Source organism: Eschrichtius robustus, chromosome 18, assembly GCF_028021215.1.
Source record: "Eschrichtius robustus isolate mEscRob2 chromosome 18, mEscRob2.pri, whole genome shotgun sequence".
Lineage (NCBI taxonomy): Eukaryota > Metazoa > Chordata > Mammalia > Artiodactyla > Eschrichtiidae > Eschrichtius > Eschrichtius robustus.
In genome coordinates this window covers 48,791,023-48,817,543 of record NC_090841.1, presented here as the reverse complement: position 1 = coordinate 48,817,543, position 26,521 = coordinate 48,791,023, and positions in this window count along the sequence as shown.

Genomic DNA, 26,521 nt, shown 5'->3' with positions numbered 1-26,521 from the left:
TTTAAAATTTGTGTTTAATTTTATTTTTTTAATTAATTTTTATTGGAGTATAGTTTCTTTACAATGTTGTGTTAGTTTCTACTGTACAGCAAAATGAATCAGCCATACATATACATATATCCCCTCCCTTTTGGACTTCCTTCCCATTCAGGTCACCACAGTGCATTAAGCAGAGTTCCCCGTGCTATACAGTATGTTCTCATTAGTTATCTATTTTATATACAGTATCAATAGTGTATATGTATCAATTCCAATCTCCCAATTCCTCCCACCTCCCTCCTTTCCCCCTTGGTGTCCATACATTTGTTCTCTATGTCTGTGTCTCTATTTCTGCTTTGCAAATAGGATCATCTATACCATTTTTCCAGATTCCACATATATGCGTTAATATACGATATTTGTTTTTCTCTTTCTGACTTACTTCACTCTGCATGACAGTCTTTAGGTCCATCCATGTCTCTACAAATGACCCAATTTCGTTCCTTTTTATGGCTGAGTAATATTCCATTGTACATACGTACCACATCTTCTTTATCCATTCCTCGGCTGATGGGCATTTAAGTTACTTCCATTTTAAAATTACCTCCCTCACTCAACTCCAAATGCCTAATATTCCACAAAGAGACCATTCTTTCTCTGTCTTAAAACAAGCAGAAGCTTTTCCAGTATCACTGATGAACATTCCTACTAAATTACATCTGTCATCTACACGTCAGAAGAGCAGATTTGTTAGGTAGAAGAAGAACAGAACTTTGGGAGGCTGGATTGGTTATTAGCTCAGTGGTTTTCAAAGCCCTGTGTGTAGAAGATCATGGGGGTGGTGGTGGGAAAAATGCAGTTAAAAATGCAGATTCCTGGGCTGCACTCACAGATACTCTGATTCAGTAGGACCAGCTTCCTTAACAATCAGTGGAATGGGTACTACTCAAAGAAGAGCATGTGAGCAATATCGAAAAGGAAAAGGGGTACAGCAAAGAGAAGGCCAGAGATGCCAAAGTCAACCTCCGCCGGCGTCCCAGCTGTGCCAAAGGCTGGCCCTGGTGGGGAGGCATAATTAGTGTGGGTAAAAGGATTTTGTATCTTTGGGTGGAAAATCATCTAAGCATGCCAAATATCAATATTGTCTTTCATCTGAGCTTCTCTATTCACTTTCTCCTGCCACACCTTTCAAACTGTGGTGATGGGAACAATAATAAGCCTGTGTTATTTGGTTCCATCAGAGCTCTTTCTTATAAATCTCCTCAAAATCGTATTTATTGTCATACAAATTTAAATGTATTACAGGATGTGAGTGGCAAAAGCAGTGGTAGATATTTACTCTTTGGCCTTTCTTCATGATTGTCTTTTTTTTGTTAACCCCCAAAATACGTGTAAGATGGCAAATTTCTGCTAAGTAACTTAAAGTGCTTCACGTTTGGATCTAACTCTCAACATTAAATTCCATAAGAGTTCCAGGTGGAAGTTGGAAATATTTTCATTAGCATGACACCTTCATTTTATAAGTAACCAAGGTGAATCAGAAAAGGAAGCGATTAAGCTTGTCTCTGTAACCAGGACAATCCCTTTATTTATCAAAAACAAGTGATGAAACAAGGTAGAAGGGGAGTGAGACAAAGGACTAAATCCTGATTATGGCTCTAACTGGTTGTTGGCCTCAAAATCCACTTGTACTCTGAGCTTTCCTCTTGTGTGAAACGGCAGTTGGATCAGATGAATACTAACAAACTAACCTGGATAAGTCTGTGTGATCAAATCATCCCCTTAGAGGAAATTCAACAATACACAGTGAAATAGAAATGCAGCCAATTCTTTTTTTTTTTTTTTTATTGAGGTATAGTTGATTTACAGTGTTGTGTTAATTTCTGCTGTACAGTAAAGTGATTCAGTTATACACATACATATGTTCTTTTCCATTATGGTTTATCCCAGGATATTGGCTATAGTTCCCTGTGCTACACAGTAGGACCTTGTTGTTTATCCATTCTATGCAATAGTTTACATCAGCTAACCCCAAACTCCCAGTTTTTGATTATCTCTTCTGAGAGGGAAGTATTTCTTCAAACTATCCAAAAGCTATGTCTACCTGCCTTTCAGTTTAATAAGGGTTAATGAAACTACGATCGACAAATCCAATACAGAAAGATCTGAGAACCTGCTCAATCTTTCCATCATTCAAAACATCAGGCTGGGCTCTACCGTTTTCTTTTTATAGCTCATAACTAATCAGGAGGAAAGCGGGTAGAGAAATAAGCGATGCTTTAGCTTTGGAAAATCTTTCCTGTTAGCTGAATTGAGAGTAGAGAGCCTCAAGCCTCTTTTTAATTTTCTACTGGATTAGACTGAGCTAACAGATAATCAAGCAAGAAATGGACAAGTACAGTATTTATGGAGCAGCTACAAAGGGGCTAGAATTGAAATAAGCACCGTAGGGAATTCCAAAGAATGACATACAGTGTGCCCCAGCCTCATCGAATTGATACCTCACTTGCTGAGGGAAAACACTGACACACCTAAGATCTACAAAGAAAACTTGTTATATACATAACTTTCGACACAAATAAGAACATTTCTTGATGGAGGAAAGGAAATAATCTCGATAAAGAGAATCTGCCTCTGCAAGCTATATGGTGAACCGAGATAAAAGATGTAACTAAAACCTCCAAATTGAGTGCGCTGACCACCTCTCACCTCCAAGATCACACTACTTGAAAGCTAGGTCAAGCTACCCTTGATAGGAAGACAGTATAATGCTAGTCAAGATTAAATTTCAGAGGCAGCTCAGAAGAACGCTTTCAAAAATCTGATTTCCAAGTTTCCATGGGGAGTCAACTTTTTAAGAAGAATCCTTTAACAAGTTTTGGAAATCTTTTGTAACCTCTAAAGAAATGTTTTTTTAATTGGACTGGACAAGGCATAGCGATTATTAATGGCCGTTTTGCATCGTGCCTGAAAATTAGTTAGGAAAATGGACAATTCCTATGGGGTTTGTGTTCTTAGAGATTTTTTTTCCCATAAACAAAAGAGAAGGTCCTTATAATGGAAAACTAGTTCCAAGATATACAACTTAAGCGAAATATGGGAAAGGAGTTATTTTTCTCCAAAATACTTTCCTTCCTTCTTGTTCTAAATGGTTATTGCAGTGTTCTGTTTTGTTTTTTTCTGATAGAACAATAGCTCTTGTTTCCACAAAATAAATGGTGTAAGCAATCAAAAAAATATTTCCCTAATGGAAGACAGATAAAAGAGAGAGAGAGAGACAAAGAGACAGAGAGAGAGAGAACCCACTCTACAAAAAAAAAAAACAAAGAAAATCTCCAGCACTGTGGTTTGGATTCAAATGGAAGAAAATAAAATGAGCTTTTAACATAATGATTTTACCGTTTAGTGCACAATCCCCATTTTCACATTTCGAAACATGTGTCAAACAACTCAGAGGTATGGGAGGATGCGTGAAGAAGACCAGAGTACCTCTCGGCATCCCAGCAAACTGAGCCACAGAAACAGAAGATTATGAAATTAAAAAATTGTTCCTCAAGTGGGAAGGTGTGTCTCTTTGTCCCTTGAATACCAAGACTTCTATTTGAGTTTTGTTTTCAACTAGATGATCAGAACGTCTAATTGTAGATTTCGCTGTAGGTAAAATGGTGAAATAATAGGTCATAGTTCTATGTAGTGAGCGCCTACTATATACCAGGCACTTTGCACACTATACACTTCAGTGTATAGTAGAAACTGAGGCTAAATAATTAACCTGTGATCACACAATTTATAAATGGGTGCAAGATTTGAATTCAGTTATTTTTGGCTCAAAAGCCTTCATTCATCCTCCCCTTCCTCACCACCATCACCTCTCTGCCACCCCAAAATGTGCCACTTGGCATTTTGGTTATTTTCAGTTAAAGGCACTAGAGAAACAGCAGATGGGGAAGGGTTCTCTGACCTCCCTGTCTCTACCTAAAAGCAGGTGATAAGATTTCCTATGAGAAAGGTATCTTTATTGCTCCAGGAAGAAGAACATTCTTATTGTTCAGACTGGGAGTCGATGCCAAAATGCACTTGTACAAACCAACCTACTAAAATAACCCTTATTGGGAGTTCCCTGGCAGTCCAGTAGCTAGGACACCGCGCTTTCACTGCCAAGGGCCCGGGTTCAAATCCCTGGTCAGGGAACTAAGATCTCACAAGCCGTGTGCCTCGGGAAAAAAAAAATTTTTTTTTAAGTAAAATAAAATTACCCTTCTCTTCTGTTAGTTTACCCTATATATTACTTAATCACTGTCCCACAATTTACGGCCCCTAGCCCAAGCTCCTTGGTCTTGTTGCCTCCACACAATTTGTCATTCTTTGTTTTAAAATGTATATAAGCTTTGGGGCTTAATGGCTTCTTTGGGTCTTCATTTTCCTTTTGAAGACTCCTGCGTCAACATAAAAATATTGAATAAAATTTGCATTTTTTTTTCCTGTTAGTCAGTCTTATGTTAGCTTAATTCTCAAGCCCCGCCATAGAACATAAGAGGGTAGAAGGAAGTTTTTCCTTCCCTACACCATCTACCCAGTGCTCTCATAGTTCTTTCTCTAGGGTTTTCCTGTCGTGGAGGAAATAAAAGCAATTCACATAACTTGTTAATGATTTAATGTGTTATCGGCCCAAGAACCATACACGAGAGAATAATATTTAAACGTGGGTCCCCAGTGGCAACCTTTCAAAGCATCTGGAGAGGAAGCATGTTTTAAGGTTCAGGTGAAACTTGGTCACACCTTTCAAACCTCCCCACATAGGGCCACCATGTTGCACAACTCCGGGCTCGGGTACATGGGAATCTAAGAGAATCGTGGCCCACATGGTGACATAGGGCACTGCCGACATGGCTGTGTGGCCTTGGGGGACCAGACCCCCATGTAATTGTCAATGGTCAGCAACTAAGGAGGCCTTATTGATTATCTCCATCCAGCATCTGTTTATTTTACAGAAAAGAAAACTGAACCTTAAAAGGTTAAGTAGCTGCCCTACTAATATGAAAGTTAGAATTAGGGAGAGGGCAGAAGTGGTGGGAGGGTGGGGGAATGGGGGATAGATGCAGGGGGAGGGAAAGGAAACCAGGGGATGAAAGAGACAAGTTTGCTGGACTTCCAACTGAGTCCCACGGTTGACGCTTGAAAAATATTAACTCATCAACTCTCCCCACTCCAACTTTGTAATTAATTTGGCAACTCAAAAAGATAAGGATTGACCCAGTAAGTCAAATGAAGTCTATCTCAAAGACGTGGAACAAAATCACAGTGCAGGTACAAGTTTTCCTTCTCAGAAAGAGGTCATGGATATTTCAACCCCAAACCCACCAGCTCTAAAATCCAAGCTTCATGGGTCCTATGATTCCTCTAGATTAGGGAAGATTCGTAACTTTTGGAAGGAAAGTGAGCAGTCTTGGAAATTCCGTTCGGTCTCCTAATTACAAAGTTCTAGTTAGCAAGCTCGAGCTTTGCTTTGGCGGCTTTCAAACTGTGACTGGCTGGGTTTCCAGGGAATTGCTTCAAGAATTCTAGAAAACACATGATTTGCTGATTACCAGAATACCCACCTCAGGACAGAGAGGATCAATCACCAGGAGAGCTGACGTAATGGAAAAGGACTTGGGAGCTGGTTGCCCTACCTGCTTATCATTAATTTCTTGGGCTCCTCTGCCCAAACAATGACCCAAATCTAAGCGTTTCCTTGTAAGCAGGGTTCCACTGCTTTAGAAAAAAGTTTGTTGAATATCAAGTTATGTGGAGAGTTCTGTAACCCCCCCAAAGCTACAGAAATCTCCCTGAGAGAAGTTTCAGCGTTGGAGATGTTTCTGTTTAGTGGACTGCTCAGGACAGCAACCACAGTCATCATGGCTGTGAATACCCAATCTAAAACTGCTGTGCATATTTACAATAGCCAAGACATGGAAGCAAACTAAGTGTCCGTCAACAGATGAATGGATAAAGATGTGGCATATATATGCAATGGAATATTACTCAGCCATTAACAAAGAATGAAATAATGTCATTTGCAGCAACATGGATGGACCTAGAGATTATCATACTAAGTGAAGTAAGCCAGAGAAAGACAAATATCATATGATATCGTTTATACGTAGAATCTAAAACAAGGATACAAATGAACTTATTTACGAAACAGAAGTAGACCCACAGACATAGAAAACAAACATATGGTTACCAAAGGGGAGGGGAGGAGAGGGATACATTAGGAGTTCGGGATAAAAACACACACACTACTACATCTAAAATAGATAACCAACAAGGACTTACTGTATAGCACAGGGAAGTATAGTCAGTATCTTGTAATACCCTATAATGGAAGAGAAAGTAAAAAAAGAATATATATATATATGTATGTATGTATTACTGAATCACTTTGCTGTACACCTGAAACTAACACAACATTGTAAATCAACTATATTTCAATTTAAAATTTTTAAATGTAAAATAAAATTGCTGTGCAAAACATGGACAATTGAGGAATAGGTATTTCATCAAAACAAGGTTATTTTGTTAAGGAACGAAACAGATGCTGGTGTGAGCACTGCTAAGTGCAAAGCTTACTAGCTGAAGCTGAGGGAACTAGATTTAGATGAAGGATCTGCATTTCATTTTGAAAGCATTATCATTTTCCTGGGGATCCATTGACTAATATCCTTCCCTCCACAGCACGGAGTCGTGGAAGGTCCTTATTGCTGATTGGACTCTAGAACCACTTTTAATCCCCTTTGTTGTGCTTTGTCTATGGGATATCAGCACCAACTTTCTCACTGAAAGAAAAAAGGCAAGAATGAACAAGACTTTAGAAAGCTAGAAGGATGTTCTATCTCTCCACCTTAAAAAGTGGCATATAGGAGCCTGCACGTTCTACTCAAGCATTTCTCAACAATGGGTTGCAATTCCTTGGGGATTGGAGAAAGGTTTCAAGAGCGTGTTCAAACTGAGATTTTCAGGAAGCTTCTGTCTTTGTCCTGGGCACCAGCACTGCCTGAAAGAACAGTATGAAGTGCGGCAAGAAAAGGTGCCCATGGAAAGTGTGTGTGTTCAACCAGAAAGGGAAATTACAAGACCAGAGAAATGTCCACCCTTCCACTCAGCTCCACACCCTGTTGCCACAAAACTATTGTGTTGAGAAAGTTTGATTACCACCACAGCCTGACTTCTGCCTGGTCCTTTAAGTCTACGCTTATGAGGTGGACACAGAGAGTTGACAGAATCTATAAGGTCAGAAATGTTTGCCTGCACTGGAAAGAAATTTGAGGTAAACCTCATGAAGTCTCCCCCCCAGCACACTTGACCAGCACCAAAGATAACAGTGGTATAGTTGCACCAATGACCACTCCACCCTGGACACTCCCATAAAAGAAGAAGCCTTCTTAGAATGTAGAAAGTACCACTATCATCTGTGACATCTCTAGAAAAAAGAAAACCTGCTAGAGGCAGTACAGTTTGTTGCTGAGCTATTAAAAGATTTCAAATTCTTCACACAAGTCCTGCTGAGACTACCTGCCACTCCATTTGAATATAGTGCCCTAGTATTAGACAACCCCTTCTTATAATTTTGAAACTGAATCCATCCTCCTTTCAATTTTGTTATAGGAAAGATTTCTCTAGTTAATGTTTTTCAATTCGACAGTCATTTATTGAGACCCACAATGTGTCGGCACATAGGGAATATGTCACCTGCTCCAGAAGGGAAACTAAAGTTGTCAATAAACACACTGAAATGTGTGAGAAGTGTTATGAGGAAAGTAAAGCTAGGATGTTAAAGGTGAGGTGGGGACACAGCTGCTGAGCGGATTTTTTAAACCAGTTTTCTAAGTAAAATTCCTTTCCTAAAAGAATTCTCTTTTAGCTATTTGATATCAGTTACTAATGGAATTCCTGACTAGGATTCTGATTTCCTACATAAGCCCCCTCATTTACTTCTAAATTATAAATCAGTACATCATTCAGTCATTCAACAGTTACTTGAGCACCTACACGTGTGCAGGTAAAGAAGAATCTTTTGATTTCTAGATCATGAATCAATGGTTTAACGAGCCTCAAGCTATCCAGAAAATTTCAATCCTTGAGCAGAAATATCAGAGTCTTTTGCTTGTTATTCTTTGCTTAGCTCTCTGGAAAGAATTTGACAAGAGTCTGGGTGAGACATCTAAAATAAAAATAAAAACCACCTTACCGATCCAGGGAACTTTTTACATCAGCATATCAAATTATATCCAAATAGCCAATATGAAAATTGCTCTCCAGATTTCGTAGCATAATCAAACAATAACAAGAAAAGAAAAAGGTCCTTCCGAATATGATCTAGGTAAGATAACCAGCAATGTTTATCTTTCCCTGAGCTATTGTGATGATTAATAAGATAATGTTCACAAAGGACTTTGAAGGAGTAATGTAATGTACTTTGAAGCATTATCATTTTTTTATTAATGAGTTTTGATTCTGACAACTGCCAATTGCACTACAGCCATGGTAAACTCTTGGTCATCTCCACAGAGGAAGGGACACATGATCCAAGGGAGCAAATAGCGTATGGTGGCAGCTAATATTTGCTCCAGGAAAAAGCCAAGTCCTGCTAGAGACAGAAGCTACCAGGTAAAGCAACTAGAAAACAATCGGGAGGGACAGGTTAGGATGTTAGGATGGGACCAAAGCTAGTATAGAAAGAAACACTCCAAATGTACATAGAGAAAATTTAAAGAGATAACTTAGAGTTCCCACACCAAGGCAAAGTTAATTGTGTTGCATTCATTCATTCACTTGTCCTCATACCAAATATTAATTACCTCTATGTACCAGGCGATGTTCGAAGTGCTCAGGATATAAAAACAAATAAAACAGCCCCTGTTTTCAAGGGACTTACACTTTATTGGGGGGCAGAGAGGAGAGGAAGTAGAGAAGCATATAGACAAATAGTTACTATTGAATTATAGACTATATGAAAGAAATTCATACAGGGAGAGGGGACACAGAGGAAGAAGAGCTCCCAGTACTTCCCTTCCCATACAAGGAAGGGAAGTACTGGGAGAAACTCAAGAAAGATTGTGCATTAAAAGAACAGAGGGAGGAAAGGCATTTCAAGTAGAGGGAACATTGGTCATAGAGATCGCCTGTGAACAGTGTCCCCTAGAGTCGTACCAGTGACCACTCCAAACTCAGTGACCCTGGTTATGAGTAGAGGTTTAAGGGGCCCAAAGTGGAAAGCAACGTTTGGTCAGAAGTTAAGGACCAGCTCTAGGAATTACGATTTATCCTAAAGGCATTGAGAACCCTCTAAAATTTTTTTAAGCAGGTAAGTAACATAGTCATATTTGTGGTTTGGGGGAGATTTCTGTAGTATCGGCATGAAATGTAGATTGGAGAGAAGGTCTGGATGGAGAGCTTGTTGTAATTGTCCTTGTGAACAATTCCAAGGGATGAAGAGGAAGGGAAAAATTTACATGTGAAGGAGGTAACATCAGACTTGGATATTGATAAGAGGAGAAGTGGGGGGAAGGAAGTATGAAAGTCATCCCCGGAGTCATGACTTGGGTGGCAGAGTCAGTAACCAAAAGAGGAAAAGGGAAGAAGAGAAAAGCCAGGGGGCAGAAAGCTCACGTATTCCTTCTCTTGGTCACCAGCCTCACCACTCATCCTGCCCCCAAGATACCTGTGCACCTCAAATTACTCTTGTGAGACAGGAAGAGAAGAAATGCCAGACGGAACAGGGGCTCCAGAAGTAATTCTCTCCCCTAATTCTCTCTGGGGTTTATTGCATCCTAATGCTGCCTGGGACATGCATTCAAAGGGTTAAAGTGGTTAAAGTTGTTTTAGAGGCAAGTTTCAAACAATGTTTCTGTCACTCCCCTTTCAGATTCCTTAATGGCACCTAAATGAAAATAAAGGTTCAAATTAAGTTCAGAAAACTTTAAAGCACTTTTTAATGGTGGAATTTCAGCATTAAGGGTTTCTTTATTTCTTACTTTGTTTCATGTGTTAAATATTAACTTGAATTTTGTAAGAATTCAAAGTTTTAACAAGTAGTTTTTATACTTGCCAATTAAAAATGTGTCTACAGCAATAAATATCTCAAACATCCTCCAAATGACAAATATATTTCCATGGCATAGACTTTAGAACATGAAGTAATATCCTAATATAATTAATGTGCCATAATTATATAAATATTCTACTTTTAAGCAAGTCATACATCTACACTTAAACAATTTTTAAACCAAAAATTTGTAGTGTCATTATATAAGAATTTGTCATATCATTTCTATTTTGTAAAAATAGCATTTTCAGGGAACTCACAATGTGATTTACTAAAATTTGTTTTAGTATTTTCTAAAGTAAAAAAAAGTGTGAGGAAATCATAGTAAACTTAAAACTGACAAGTTCTATTGTGTTAAAATATGATTTAAAATGTTTAGGGCAAATTTTAAAGTTGTGTAAGAAGCGGGAGGTAAGTTGCAAAATGCTAAAAGAGGTAAGCCAGTAAACCTCAAATAAAATAAAATATGTAGCACAGTTACTCTGTGAATACCCTGAATCCTCCATAAATGTTAGCTTCTTACCTATCTTCCCTACCCATCTAGATATGCAAATATGTTGACTAGTTAATGAGATAGGAGAATGGCCAATGACACGCCCGCAAGAGCCAAGCATCTTAGAATAAGACCACCATGGGCAACTGAGCTTCTCCTTAATTATTCCTCATGTACAATTTTGCGATAGAGTAAAAAGGCAAAGGGTTTCAAGCCTGTGAAAAGAGAATTTTCCTCTTCTTGAAAAAAGAGATACAGGAAAAAAAGAGAGAGGAGGAGACGCAAGAGACAGAGTTAAAGATACCCTGACTCAGATAATATTAAGAAAGTTAGAGAAGCAATGAATGCCTTCTCTAATAAGCTCTGTGCTCCTAATTAAAATGCTTAACAACCAAAGCAAAAGCACTATACAGTCTCTAAGCAAGAACAGCCTAATAAGTTTCTGCTTTAGGGAAAAATTCAAGGCAGTTGAAGGATGTTTTCTATTTAGCCCAGGTTAGAAAGAAGGCATTAAACAGTCATTGAAAATAGTATAGTGACAAAGGTATCAATCCTTATCTAAGCTGGTCATGTCTTATTGGTTTCATAAACAGTCTCACATCATTAGGGGTATACATGTAAAGCATTATTTCCTCTACTCTGTTGGCTGCTGTATTAGTTTCCTAGGGCGGCTATCACAAAGTACCACAAACTGGGTTGGCTTAACACCACGAAGTTTATTCTCTCACATTTCTGGAGGCTTGAAGTCCAAAATCAAGGTGTCAGCAGGGCTACGTTCCCTCTGAGACTCTGGATAGAAATCTTCCTTGTCTCTTACTAGCTTGTAATAGTGGCTGTCAATCCTTGACTTTTTTTTTGCTTGCACCTAAGTCATTCCAGTCTCTGCCTCTGTCTTAACATGGCATTCCCCCTGTGTGTCTCCGGGTCCAATTTTCTCTCTTCTTGTAAGGATCCCAGCCATACTGGACCAGGGTTCACCTTAATTCACTATGACTTTAAACTTAATTGCATCTGCAAAGACTCCATTTCCAAATAAGGTGACATTCACAGGTACTGAGGGTTAAGACTTAACTTTTTTTGTGGGGGGACACGATTCAACCCATAACAGCTGCCATTGCTATAATTTGTCAAATCCTCCTCTCCCACTGAGTAGTGGTTCCCTTACAGTAGCTCAGCCTGATTCTAGGTTATCAGGTACTCATAACTATCAATACCGTTTCATTTATGTTTGTAAGATTCAGTCCAGTTCATGTCATCAGATGCAATCCAAAGCTCAATTCTCTCTCCCGGTTAGAGTCTCTTCTGCAGCTTCCACAGTCTAGGGGTGAAGAATGTATTCTGCTTTCTCTCACACCCTCTCCTTTTCGCAGAGCTTACCCCTCTGGAGTTGGGTTAAAATGGAGGGAAAGGAAATGTCCACTGACTTCCAATATACTGCGTATGACACCATGATGGTCTTGAATGGTCAAGCCTATGAATGGGCTTTTTCCACATGGGCTCCAGGTGGGCATGAGGTGGCCATTCCCCTAGGTGGAGGATGGCCTCTCTTGAGATTGAGTTACACTTCTAGATGATGCTTGGTTGGCAAGAGTATTCATAGCCCCCAGCTGGCATGTCTCCTTGCTCAGTGCAACCTGGAATCCCATTCTCATCAACCTTCTACAGCACCCACCTCTGGGACGGTGAGGAAAGGAAAGATTCATTCTATGCATATGTTGGAAATAAGGAATTTGAAGTGGGTAACCTTTGTCCCCTGAGGTGGACAAAGTGAGTTGTCTACATGATGCCTATTTCCCACTTCTTCCATAAAAGAACCCCAATTTTGTGTGATGTAGCAATGTAGTGAATGAAATACCTTTCTTCCCAGCCTTTCTGGCAGCTCAGGGTGCCATTTGACATAATTTTGGCCAGTGAGAAATAAACAGACACAGGGATGCTGAGATAGCTTTTGATGTCCCGATAAAAGGAAGCACTTTTGTCTGGTGCTGCCCTTCACTGTTTTCCTACCTCAGAAGCAATCATGAAGAATCACAAAGTGCCAGCTCCCATGTCATACATCCATTGAATCAAAGCCGGTAGCAGCTTACCTACAGGAGCCTTATCATGTGAGGAAACTAAACTCTTCTTTGTTTAATCCACTATTAGTTGGGTTCTCTGTGATTTGAAGTCAAAGTGTCCCTAGATTGATTTTACCAAGGCTGGTTTAGCAGATGTTCTTCTCCCCACTGGAATGATTCTGCCAGACCAAGAAGAGTTGTGTCTGCAAACACATGAACCAAGGACACAAATGATCAGTCTCCCTTCTTGCAAGTTGGAAAGTTGTCACATATAGTAAACCAAGAACCCTTCTGGTCGCTGAATTTCATTTTCATCTCCATATTCCCCTGTCAGTCTGACTCTCCAAACCTACCTTCAATGATGTTACCATAATTTCCTGAGAAGTTTCATGACTGTTTTTGTTGCTTGTAGCTGTTTAATGATAATAATAATCCAGGTCCTCTTCTATCTTTATTATAGTGCAGGGAGCCAAAGAACACTCCCTTGGCCTGTCTGAACAGGAAATTAAATTGTATAGGCAGGATGATCACATCCATATAAAAGGTCAAATTAAATGAGTTAACAAACAAAAAACCATGGAAGAGAAATCTATAAGAATATTAAGTATAGTTATCATTGGGCAGTGGAATTTTTTTTTACTTCTCTGTTTTTCTTGAGCTATCTGTGTTGTTCATGCTTTTTCACAATGCACAGAAAGAAAATTAAAAAGTCTTTTTAAGCTAAGAAAATAATAATAATTAAAATTATAGAGATTTTCTTTACATCTCAACTATAAAGAGATACAAAATTTGTACATTGGTGCTACAAGTCTGAGAGAGAGTGTTCCACCATATGCTAGCAATTTACTGCCTAACACAATGGGGCTCCAACTGATTCTGTGGGATTCTGGGGGGGGGATCTGGGGGTCACAAAAGCACTTACAAAATTTCATCCCGCACCCACTGAAGCTCTAATGCTGATTCCCAGCCATTCTAGGTTCTTTTGGAGTTAAATCTTCTTATCTTCATCTTTCTTGATGATATCATAAAAAATCTTTGAAAGAGCATTTTTTGAAATTCATGTATTTCAAAACTTTCTGATTTGAAAAGCAAGGAACCCGAAAGCGATATTCCATCCCCTGAATTTCCACCACTCTATTTTAAAAGCAAGTTCTTTGAAAAGTGTTTTTCAAATTTTATTTCGTAGAAACACCACAGTGCTTCCATATTTTAATTTTAATTTATATTTGGAGATACATATTTATGAATAAAACTCACAAAATAGTACAAGAAAACTTTGAAGTGTAAGTCTGTCTTTCACTTCAGGTCCCCCAACCCACGTCCCAGAAGTATATTGTATCAATAGTTTGCTGTGAAATTTTTCATACAGATGAGTGCACACAGATATGTATCACTTCTATCTCTCATACACAAAAAGAGGATTTTATACACTACTGTTCTTTACCTTGCCCTGGTCGCTTAATGAAATAGCTTGGAAATATTTCCAATCAATACCTGCAAATATATTCACTCTTTTAATCAGCTACATATTAAAGTATATGCATGTTGTAAATTATTTTTAACTCCCCACAGTTTGGGACGCTTAGAGAGTTTCTAATTTTTGTGAGTACCTACAGTGTTATAATTAAAACCATTTTACATATATATTTTTGTACATGTTTGGGAAGAGTCCCAAGAAATGTATTAAAACTGCCAAATTTCTCTCCAGAATTTCTACAAGTGTATGTTCTCATAAACAATACAAGTCAGTGCTGATTTCCCCATGTCCTTGCCAAACCTTGAGTTTCAACTTTTATCATATTAGCCAATCTGAGAAGTGAGAAATGAGATTGTATTCTTTTAAGTTATATTTCTTTTAGATACTTTTAAACTATAATAAAAATGAATACACACTAAAAAATGCTAAATGTTAAATTCCAACACATTCAACATCTCCAACATGTTCATTTAACCTGCACAAACTTACAAATGAAGCTTTCCCTAACATTTTTGTGCATGTATTTGAAATTGGACAGGTATGTATCATTCATTTTACTGTTCATTTTTTTTTTTTTACAATAAATATTTATTGGATAAATAATAATGCTGCTATAATTTCTAAATGTCTTATACAGATTCTATCAATACACCACTAATCTAAGTTCTTAGAAGTCTAACATTACATAGAGACTTCAGGACAACCTAGGAGTCTTTGGCTCCATTTAACAGAGGAAGGACCGAAGTTGATCATTTGACCTCTCTCAGCCTCAGTTTTGCCTTCTGGAAAAGGGGCCTAAAACCACTTCCTTTTCCATCCTCCAGGATTGTAGTGAAGACAAAAAGCAATCATGTAAAACAATTACAAAATTTATTACATAAAAACATTTTTATAATTTGTACTTTCACACACCCATTCATGTACAAACATGGTTCCATAGCTGTTACGTTCCTGGATCAATCATGCTGGACAGGTGTTAGGGGTGTCACCCGTCATCCTCTGTGCTCATCTCGGCATCCTATTCCGCGGTGTACCATGTCATGTAAACATCTTAGTACAAAAGGTTTTAGCTTCTATGGTAAGTTTGAATTGTTTTAATTTATCTGCCTTAGATTTATGATAGGCTTATACACTGCACACTGCTTCTATTACTTGCTTTAGGAATTTGAGTTGCCTATGAGATTTTTCTTTCATTTTTTTAAATAGCATTCTTAGAGTTTGCGATAGTAAAAATATGAAAACAACCTTAAATCCATCAGTAGAGAACCAATTAAATTAATTTGATTTATCCACTAAATCTTTTATTATGTGACATTAAAAATAATAAGATCAATCTAAATAGGAGATAATAAATACTTCTCTAACATCTATTGTTTAGTGATGAAGTGCAGAACAGTTTTATAGTATTCTTCCATTTGCGTTTTTTAAGTCATATTTATATATATATATATATATACATATATGTGTACACACATATATAACTTAAAAGCTTATATAAGATTGGAAGCTTATATAAGATTGTCAAAACAGTGGTTGGCTCTGATGAGGAAGATGGGGGCTAGGAAATAGAAATGGAAGAAAGACTTTCTTTTGTGTCGTTTTTTCCCCTCCATATCTGTAATTAAAAAAAAAAACTCACTGTGTACAATTTTTTAAAACATATCTATGAATAATAAGTGGAGAAATAGGCCTCTGAGAAGCAAGCAGCTGTACACAAAGCCCATGCACTTGTAAGAGAGATAGGGTTATATTCAGATGTTCACCGCAAACATTATTACTTAAGATGGAGGATTAGAAACTATATAGATCTATAACATCCAAAAATAAGAACTGACAACACTAAGAAGAAACAGAAATTATACTTTAGAAACTAAGAGAACTACAAAAATATATCAGTACAGGATTGTTAACTCTATGCACATTGTTGTGTAACCGATCTGTAGAACTTCATTTCGCGTAACTGAATTCTAACCCACTGAACAGCAATGCACCATTTCTCCTTCTCCCAGCACCTGACAATCACCATTCTACTTTCTGTTTCTAAGAACTTGATTACTTCTGATACCTCATATAAGTAAAATTGTGCAATATCTGTCTTTTTGCAATTTTCTAATTTCACTTAGTATAATGTCTTCAAGTTTCATCCATGCTGTAGCATATGCCAGAATTTCCTTCTTTTTTAAGGCAGAAAAATATACCATTGGGCGCATCTATATATATATATATATATATATATGTATATATGCCACAATTTCTGTATCCATTCATCCATTGATGCATTGTTGGACATTTAGGTTGCTTCTATACCTTGCTTATTTGAATAATGCTGCAATGAATATGGGTGTGCAAATATCTCTTTGAGATCCTGTTTTCAATTCTTTTGGATATATAACGTAGGATTGCTAGATCATATGGTAACTCTATTTTTAATTTTTTTAGTAACCTCCATACCTTTTCCATAAAAGCTGCACTGTTTTAAAATCCCACCAACAATGTGCAAGGGTTCCAATTTCTCCACATCCTCATCAACACTTGGTATTTTCTGGTTTTTTGAGAGTGGCCATCCTAACAGGTGTGAGGTGATATCTCATTCTGGTTTGATTTGGATTTCCCTGATAATTAATGATGCTGAATACCTTTTCATATGCATATTGGCCATTTGTATATGTTCTCTGGATAAATGTCTATTCAAGTCTTTTGCCCATTTTTTAATTGGGTTATTTGTTTTTATTACTGATTGCAGTAGTTCTTCACACATTATCGATATTAACCTCTTATCCAATATAAGATACGCAAAGATTTTCTCCCATTTCATAGGTTGCCTTTTCATTCTGTTTATTGTTTTCTTTGCTAAGCAGAAGTTTTTAAGTTTGATATAGTCTCACTGGTCTATTTTTATTTTTGTTGACTATACTTTTGGTGTCATATCCAAGAAATCATTGCCCATTCCAACATCATGAATATTTTCTCCTATGTTTTTTGCTAGGAGTTTTATAGTTTCAGTTCTTATGTTTAGGTCTTTCTTTAATCATTTTCAGTTAATTTCTTTATATGGTGTAAGATGAATCCATCTGTATCCATTTGCACGGGGATATCCAGTTTTCCCAACACCATTCACCATTGTGTAGTCCTGACACCCTTGTGGAAAATCATTTAACCATACACACTAGAGTTTATTTCTGGGTTTTCGATTCTATTCCATTGGTCTCTATGTCTATCTTTTATTTTGTTTGTTTTTGTTTTAGGTAAAGAAACAAATTTCATTTTCTGGAGGAATTATTTTTTTTAACATATTTATTGGAGTATAATTGCTTTACAATGCTGTGTTAGTTTCTGCTGTATAACAAAGTGAATCAGCTATACGTATACATAGGTCCCCATATCTCTTCCCTCTTGCATCTCCCTCCCTCCCACCCTCCCTATCCCACCCCTCTAGGTGCTCACAAAGTACAGAGCTGATCTCTATGTGCTATACGGCTGCTTCTCACTAGTTATCTATTTTACGTTTGGTAGTGTATATATGTCCATGCCACTCTCTCACTTCGTCCCAGCTTACCCTTCCCAATCCCCATGTCCTCAAGTCCATTCTCTACGTCTGCGTCTTTATTCCTGTCCTGCCCCTAAGCTCTTTAGAACCTTTTTTTTTTTTTTTTTTAGATTCCATATATATGTGTTAGCATACGGTATTTGTATTTCTCTTACTGACTTACTTCACTCTGTATGACAGACTCTAGGTCCATCCACCTCACTACAAATAACTCAACTTCGATTCCTTTTATGGCTGAGTAATATTCCATTGCATATATGCGCCACATCTTCTTTATCCATTCATCTGTCAGTAGACACTTAGGTTGTTTCCGTTTCCTGGTTATTGTAAATAGTGCTGCAACGAACATTGTGGTACATGACTCTTTTTGAATTATGGTTTTCTCAGGGTATATGCCCAGTAGTAGGATTGTTGGCTCATATGGTAGTTCTATTTTTACTTTTTTGAGGAACCTCCACACTGTTCTCCATGGTGGCTGTATCAATTTACATTCCCACCAACAGTGCAAGACGGTCCCCTTTTCTCCACACCCTCTCCAGCATTGATTGTTTGTAGATTTTTTGATGATGGCCATTCTGACAGGGGTGAGATGATATCGCATTGTAGTTTTGATTTGCATTTCTCTAATGATTAATGATGTTGAGCTTTCTTTCATATGTTTGTTGGCAACCTGTATATCTTCTTTGGAGAAATGTCTATGTAGGTCTTCTGCCCATTTTTGGATTGGGTTGTTTGTTTTTTTGATATTGAGCTGCATGAGCTGCTTGTACATTTTGGAATTAATCCTTTGTCAGTTGCTTCATTTACAAATATTTTCTCCCATTCTGAGGGTTGTCTTTTTGTTTTCTTTATGTTTTCCTTTGCTGTGCAAAAGCTTTTAAGTTTCATTAGGTCCCATTTGTTTATTTTTGTTTTTATTTCCATTTCTCTAGGAGGTGGGTCAAAAAGGATCTTGCTGTGATTTATGTCATAGAATGTTCTGCCTATGTTTTCCTCTAAGAGTTTTATAGTGTCTGGCATTACATTTAGGTCTGTAATCCATTTTGAGTTTATTCTTGTGTATGGTGTTAGGGAGTGTTCTAATTTCATTCTTTTACGTGTTGCTGTCCAGTTTTCCCAGCACCACTTATTGAAGAGGCTGTCTTTTCTCCACTGTATATTCTTGCCTCCTTTATCAAAGACAAGGTGACCATATGTGTGTGTGTTTATCTCTGGGCTTTCTATCTTGTTCCATTGATCTATATTTCTGTTTTTGTACCAGTACCATACTGTCTTAATTACTGTAGCATTGTAGTATAGCCTGAAGTCAGGAAGCCTGATTCCTCCAGCTCCGTTTTTCTTTCTCAAGATTGCTTTGGCTATTCAGGATCTTTTGTATTTCCATACAAATTGTGAAATTTTTTGTTCTAGTTCTGTGAAAAATGCCATTGGTAGTTTGATAGGGATTGCATTGAACCTGTAGACTGCTTTGGGTAGTGTAGTCATTTTCAAAATGTTGATTCTTCCAATCCAAGAACATGGTATATCTCTCCATCTGTTTGTATCATCTTTAATTTCTTTCATCAGTGTCTTACAGATTTCTGCATACAGGTCTTTGTCTCCTTAGGTAGGTCTATTCCTAGGTATTTTATTCTCTTTGTTGCAATGGTAACTGGGAGTGTCTCCTTAATTTCTCTTTCAGATTTTTCATCATTAGTGTATAGGAATGCAAGAGATTTCTGTGCATAATTTTGTATCCTGCTACTTTACCAAATTCATTGACTAGCTCTCCTAGTTTTCTGGTAGCATCTTTAGGATTCTCTATGTATAGTATCATGTCATCTGCAAACAGTGACAGCTTTACTTCTTCTTTTCCGATTTGGATTCCTTTTATTTCTTTTCCTTCTCTGATTGCTGTGGCTAAAACTTCCAAAACTACGTTGAATAATAGCAGTGAGAGTGGGCAACCTTGTCTTGCTCCTGATCTTAGAGGAAATTGTTTCAGTTTTTCACCATTGAGAACGATGTTGGCTGTGGGTTTGTTATATATGGCCTTTATTATGTTGAGGTAATTTCCCTCTATGCCTACTTTCTGGAGAGTTTTTATCATAAATGGGTGTTGAATTTTGTCAAAAGCTTTTTGTGCATCTATTGAGATGATCATATGGTTTTTATCCTTCAATTTGTTAATATGATGTATCACATTGATTGATTTGCATATATTGAAGAATCCTTGCATTCCTGGGATAAACCACACTTGATCATAGTGTATGATCCTTTTAATGTGTTGTTAGATTCTGTTTGCTAGTATTTTGTTGAGGATTTTTGCATCTATGTTCATCAGTGATATTGGCCTGTAGTTTTCTTTCTTTGTGGCATCTTTGTTTGGTTTCGGTTTCGGTTTCAGGGTGATCGTGGCCTTGTAGAATGAGTTTGGGAGTGTTCCTCCCTCTGCTATATTTTGGAAGAGTTTGAGAAGGATAGGTGTTAGCTCTTCTCTAAATGTTTGATAGAATTCTCCTGTGAAGACATCTGGTTCTGGGCTTTTGTTTGTTGGAAGATTTTTAATCACAGTTTCAATTTCAGTGCTTGTGATTGGTCTGTTTATATTTTCTATTTCTTCCTGGTTCAGTCTTGGAAGGTTGTGCTTTCCTAACAATTTGTCCATTTCTTCCAGGTTGTCCATTTTATTGGCATAGAGTTGCTTGTAGTAATCTCTCATGGTCCTTTGTATTTCTGCAGTGTCAGTTGTTATTTCTCCTTTTTCATTTCTAATTCTATTGATTTGAGTCTTCTCCCTTTTTTTCTTGATAAGTCTGGTTAATGGGTTATCAATTTTGTTTATCTTCTCAAAGAACCAGCTTTTAGTTTTATTGATCTTTGCAATTATTTCATTCATTTATTTCTGATCTGATCTTTATGATTTCTTTCCTTCTGCTGACTTTGGGATTTTTTTGTTCTTCTTTCTCTAATTGCTTTAGGTGTAAGGTTACATTGTTTATTTGAGATTTTTCTTGTTTCTTGAAGTAGGATTGTATTGCTGTAAACTTCCCTCTGCTTTTGCTGCGTCCCATAGGTTTTGGGTCATCGTGTTTTCATTGTCATTTGTCTGTAGGTATTTTTTCATTTCCTCTTTGATTTCCTCAATGATCACTTGGTTATTTAGTAGTGTATTGTTTAGTCTCCATGTGTTTGTATTTTTTACAGTTTTTTTCCTTTAACTGATATTTAGTCTGATAGCGTTGTGGTCAGAAAAGATACTTGATACGATTTCAATTTTCTTAAATTTACCAAGGTTTGATTTGTGACCCAAGATATGATCTATCCTGGAGAATGTTCCATGATCACTTGAGAAGAATGTGTATTCTGTTGTTTTTGGATGGAATGTCCTATAAATATCAATCAAGTCCATCTTGTTTAATGTATCATTTAAAGCTTGTGTTTCCTTATTTACTTTCATTTTGGATGATCTGTCCATTGGTGAAAGTGGGGAGTTAAAGTCCCCTACTATGATTGGGTTACTGTTGATTTCCCCTTCTATGGCTCGTAGCATTTGCCTTATGTATTGAGGTGTTCCTATGTTGGGTGCATAGATATTACAATTGTTATATCTTCTTCTTGGATTGATCCCTTGATCATTATGTAGTGTCCTTCTTTGTCTCTTGTAATAGTCTTTGTTTTAAAGTCTATTTTGTCTGATATGAGAATTGCTACTCCAGGTTTCTTTTGATTTCCATTTGCGTGGAATATCTTTTTCCATCCCCTCACTTTCAGTCTGTATGTGTCCCTAGGTCTGAAGTGGGTCTCTTGTAGACAGCATATATACGGGTCTTGTTTTTGTATCCATTCAGCCAATCTATGTCTTTTGGTTGGAGCATTTAATCCATTTACATTTAAGGTAATTATCGATATGTATGTTCCTATTACCATTTTCTTAATTGTTTTGGGTTTGTTTTTGTAGGTCTTTTCCTTCTCTTGTGTTTCCTGCCTAGAAAAGTTCCTTTAGCATTTGTTGTAGAGCTGGTTTGGCAGTGCTGAATTCTCTCAGCTTTTTCTTGTCTTTAAAAGTTTTAATTTCTCTGTCGAATCTGAATGAGATCCTTGAGGGTAGAGTAATCTTGGTTGTAGATTTTTCCCTTTCATCACTTTATATATGTCCTGCCACTCCCTTCTGGCTTGCAGAGTTTTTGCCGAAAGATCAGCTGTTAACCTTATGGGGATTCCTTGTTTGTTATTTGTTGCTTTCCCTTCCTGCTTTTAATATTTTTTCTTTCTATTTAATTTTTTTAAATTAATTAATTTATTCATTTATTTTTGGCTGCGTTGGGTCTTCATTGCTGTGTGCAGATTTTCTCTAGTTGCAGTGAGCAGGGGCTACTCTTCACTGCTGTGCACGGGGCTCTCATTGCGGTGGCTTCTCTTGTTGCAGAGCACAGGCTCTAGGCACGAGGGCTTCAGTAGTTGCAGCGTGTGGGCTCTAGGGTGCACGGGCTTCAGTAGTTGTGGCTCTCAGGCTCCAGAGCACAGGTTCAGGGTTTGTGGCACATGGGCTCAGTTGCCTCGCCACATGTGGGATCTTCCCGGACAAGGGATTGAACCAGAGTCCCCTGCATTGGCAGGCAGATTCTCAACAACTGTGCCACCAGGGAAGTCCCTGTATTTAATTTTTGATAGTTTGATTAATATGTGCCTTGGCATGTTCCTCCTTGGATTTATCCTGTTGGGACTCTCTGTAATTCCTGGGCTTGATTGACTATTTCCTTTCCCATATTAAGGAAGTTTTCAACTATAATCTCTTCAAATATTTTCTCAGACCCTTTCTTTGCCTCTCTTTCTTCTTTGAGCTCTATAATTTGAATGTTGGTATGGAAATTTTATTCCAGAGATCTGAGACTGTCCTCAATTCTTTTCATTCTTTTTTCTTTATTCTGCTGTGTGGTAGTTATTTCCACTATTTTACCTTCCAGGTCATTTATCTATTCTTCTGCCTCAGTTATTCTGCTATTGATTCCTTCTAGAGAATTTTTAATTTCATTTATTGTGTTGTTCATGATTGTTTGTTTGCTCTTTAGTTCTTCTAGGTCCTTGTTAAACATTTCCTGTATTTTCTCTATCCTATTTCCAAGATTTTGGATCATCTTTACTATCATTACCCTGAATTCTTTTTCAGGTAGACTGCCTATTTCCTCTTCATTTCTTTGGTCTGGTGGGTTTTTACTTTGCTCCTTCATCTGCTGCATATTTCTCTGTCTTCTCATTTTGCTTAACTTACTGTGTTTGGTGTCTCCTTTTCACAGGCTGCAGGTTCGTAGTTCCTGTTGTTTTTGGTATCTGCCCCAGTGGATAAGGTTGGTTCAGTGGGTTGTGTAGGCTTCCTGGTGGAGGGGACTAGTGCCTGTGTTCTGGTGGATGAGGCTGGATCTTGTCTTTCTGGTGGGCAGGGCCACGTCCAGTGGTGTGTTTTGGTGTGTCTGTGACTTAGTATGATTTTAGGCAGCCTCTCTGCTGATGGGTGGGGTTGTGTTCCTGTCTTGCTAATTGTTTGGCATGGGGTGTCCAGCGCTGGAGCTTGCTGGTCATTGAGTGGAGCTGGGTCTTAGCTTTGAGATGGAGATCTCTGGGAGAGCTCTTGCTGAATGATATTACGTGAGGCCGGGAGGTCTCTGGTGGTCCAATGTCCTGAACTTGGCTCTCTTGCCTCAGAGGCTCAGACATGACACCCGGCCAGAGCCCCAAGACCCTGTCAGCCACACAGCATAGCTTCATTTTGTCTTACTATTCCTTGACAATGGTTTTATACCTCATACATACACTTAATATTCAGTCAGGTTTTGTTGTTGGCCTGGAGAGAATCCACTGCAGTGATGAAGTTCGGAAATGGAAATGCTAAACTTTCACTTCAGGATGGTATAAAAGACACACTCTTTCCCTCTCATGCCAAACCCCTTCACTAATCAAGGTCATTTGAAGACTTGCACGACCTCTAAGCTGCACATAACCTAACAATAAGATGTTTACTCGCATTTTCCAGAAACTTGGAGTCCTCTTTGTCTATCTTTATGCCAGTACCATACTGTTTTGATTACTACAGTTTTGTTACATGTTCTGAAATCAAGAACTGTGAGGCCTCCCGCTTTGTTCTTCTCTCTCAATATTGTCTTGGCTATTCCCAGTGCTTTGAGATTTTGAATTTTGGATTTTTTCCTATTTCTGCAAATATTGCCATTGGTAAGTGGTAAAAGTAGGCATCCTTGCCTTGTTCCTGACATTAGAGGAAAGCTTTCAGTTTTTCACCACTGAGTATAATGTTAGCATCACATGTGACCTTTATTCTATTGAAGTAGTATCCTTCTATTCCTAGTTGGTTGAGTGTTTTATCATGAAACAGTGCAGAATTTTATCAAATGCTTTCTCTGCGACAATTGAGATGATCATGTGATTTTGTCCTTCTTAATTCTCTTAATGTGGTGTATCACACTGATTCGTTTTCACATTGAACCATCCTTGCATCCTAGGGATAAATCCACTTGGTCATCATGATAATCATTTTAATATGCTGTTGAATTTGGTTTCTAGTATTCTGAGAGGATTTTTGTATCAGTGTATTAGTTTGTAGGTTGCTTTCTTTGTTTGTTTTTTCTTGCAGTATCTTTGTCTGGAGCAGTCAAATGATTTTTAATGTAAGGGAAAACATACTTCAGTCCATGATAGTATCAAGTTATTTTAAGAGTAATAAATGAAGTTTATCATGATGACCCTGAATTATCAAAAAGAGGTTAAACTATGTTCAACTGCCTCCTTAAGAAGTCAGGAAAGTGCATTATTGCCTCTAACAATAATGGTTAACTTTTTAAAGGTTCAGTATTTAAGGAATATTTGTCAATGACCTGAAAAGGTCTTTTTAATGTTAGATTAATAAGATATAGGTATCTGTGCTTTTCAACATCATAGGAGTTCCCCCCTACAACACAACTATTCTAGAAATCAAGAATGCCATGGAAACTAGGCTTATAGTGTGTGGTTTTAAGCCTAATTCATGTAAGACTGAGGAATCTACAGACTACAATACATCATCTTTCATTGTAGAAACATTCACAGCTCCTAACCCAGTGTAGAGCAGTGGCAAAGCTGTCCAAGAAAACCTACCTGTTTTGATCCCTGTCCCTTTGAAGTGAAGAGTGATTTTATATATTTTTTAGAAAGCATTAAACAGAAATTACCCATAAGTACTTCCCTCTAAAACTGCAAAATCAATTTTAGAATACAAAGAGAAGGAAGTTTGTTTGGCATCTGAAATGAATTCCTTTTTTCCCTCTTCATTTAATATTTGTTTTGCTAATTCTTCTGTGTCTCTGTTGATGGTATTTACTGTTCAGTTGCTAATGTAGTTTTTGGTCTTTAAAGCTTTTAACCTTTCATCTTTGGTAATTCAAGTGGCTTTAAGAAATCTCTTTCACTTTCCTCATGTCCAACAATTGATCTTCAATCAAATTTTCTTTCAAATGGCCCAAACACTTTATTACCTATGGTGTACTCCAACTCAGAGATGTCTTTCTGAACCGCATGTTTAGTGACCTTTTAAAACGTCCTGGTTGGTGTTATTTCTTTCTTTCTTCTTCTTCTTTTTCTAGTTAGTGTTTTCTTCCTTCCTTCCTTCCTTCCTACTTTCCTTCCTTCCTTCCTTCCTTCCTCGCTCCCTCCCTCCCACTCTCATGCCTCCCTCCCTCGCTCTCTCCCTCTCTCTCTTTCTTTCTTCTTCTCCTTCTCCTTCTGTTTGAGGGGGTGTTAAGAGTAAGAAGGGCAGGGGATGCTGGATGGATACTGAATGTGTTACAGTCATTGGAAAAAGACAGATCTCCTTAAGTCATATTCTTTGTTTTTTCTTTGTTTGGTTGGTTTATTGCTTTTTAAAGAATTCATTCACATCTAATTTTGAAAGCTTGAGATGCCTGGGTTTTTTATTCATATTTCTGAATCACCAAGGTAATCTTTGCTACAAATCATGGTAGAAATTTTAACTGTGAAGTTATTTCCCGTCATGGCAAACAACTTAATTGAGAAGCTTGATTATCCCCTTGGCCTTCAAAAAATCCCAGTGTACCAAGAGATTGAATCCAATTTAAATTCCTTTGTAGGGTAAATTCTTCAGTAATGTAATAATATCATCCCATTTCCACTGATACAGAAGGTGTGGAAACACTTTTTTACCATGCTTCCCCTTTTTTAAAAAAAAAATCCTCTTTCCAAAATTTTGCAGCACATTTACTCAAATATAGCATCCTTGGGTGTTTCTTTGGGGTTTTAATTATATCAATCTTTTTATAAAAGGATTTTGAGGTAGAGCCTAGCACATTCCATTCACACACTGCAGTGATTAATTCCTATTGCTGCTCAGTCACTTGTTACTTTATTTTTAGGGGCAAATTTATAGCAAGTCCTGGATCACATGTACAATGGTATTTGAAGTATCTGCAGCTGCTTACATAGCAGAAGTTCCAAGCTACATTCCTGTTGTGAATCATAGGTTTGTGAGGACGGTACCACAGTAGCAAGAAAAAGAACTAGACTTTTGGAAGTGTGCATGCACTCACATGTACATACACTAATCTCCAAATGATTCTTAGTGTGCAAAATTGAGAGCATCCTTTAAGTGTCTTATCAGGGAAATGTCACCTCCAAAGAATGCTATTTACATCTGATCGAGTATATTCTTGAGTCAAGAATCTTTGATACTCCAGAATACATACATACATATGTCTATATGTCACGTAGACATACATGTATGTGTGTGTGTATGTCATATAGATGACTTAATCAATTCCTCCCAGTTTTAAAACTCTGTGGTACATTACTCTCTACTGTATTTCATCTTGGAACTGCCATTGAGTAATTTATATTGAAG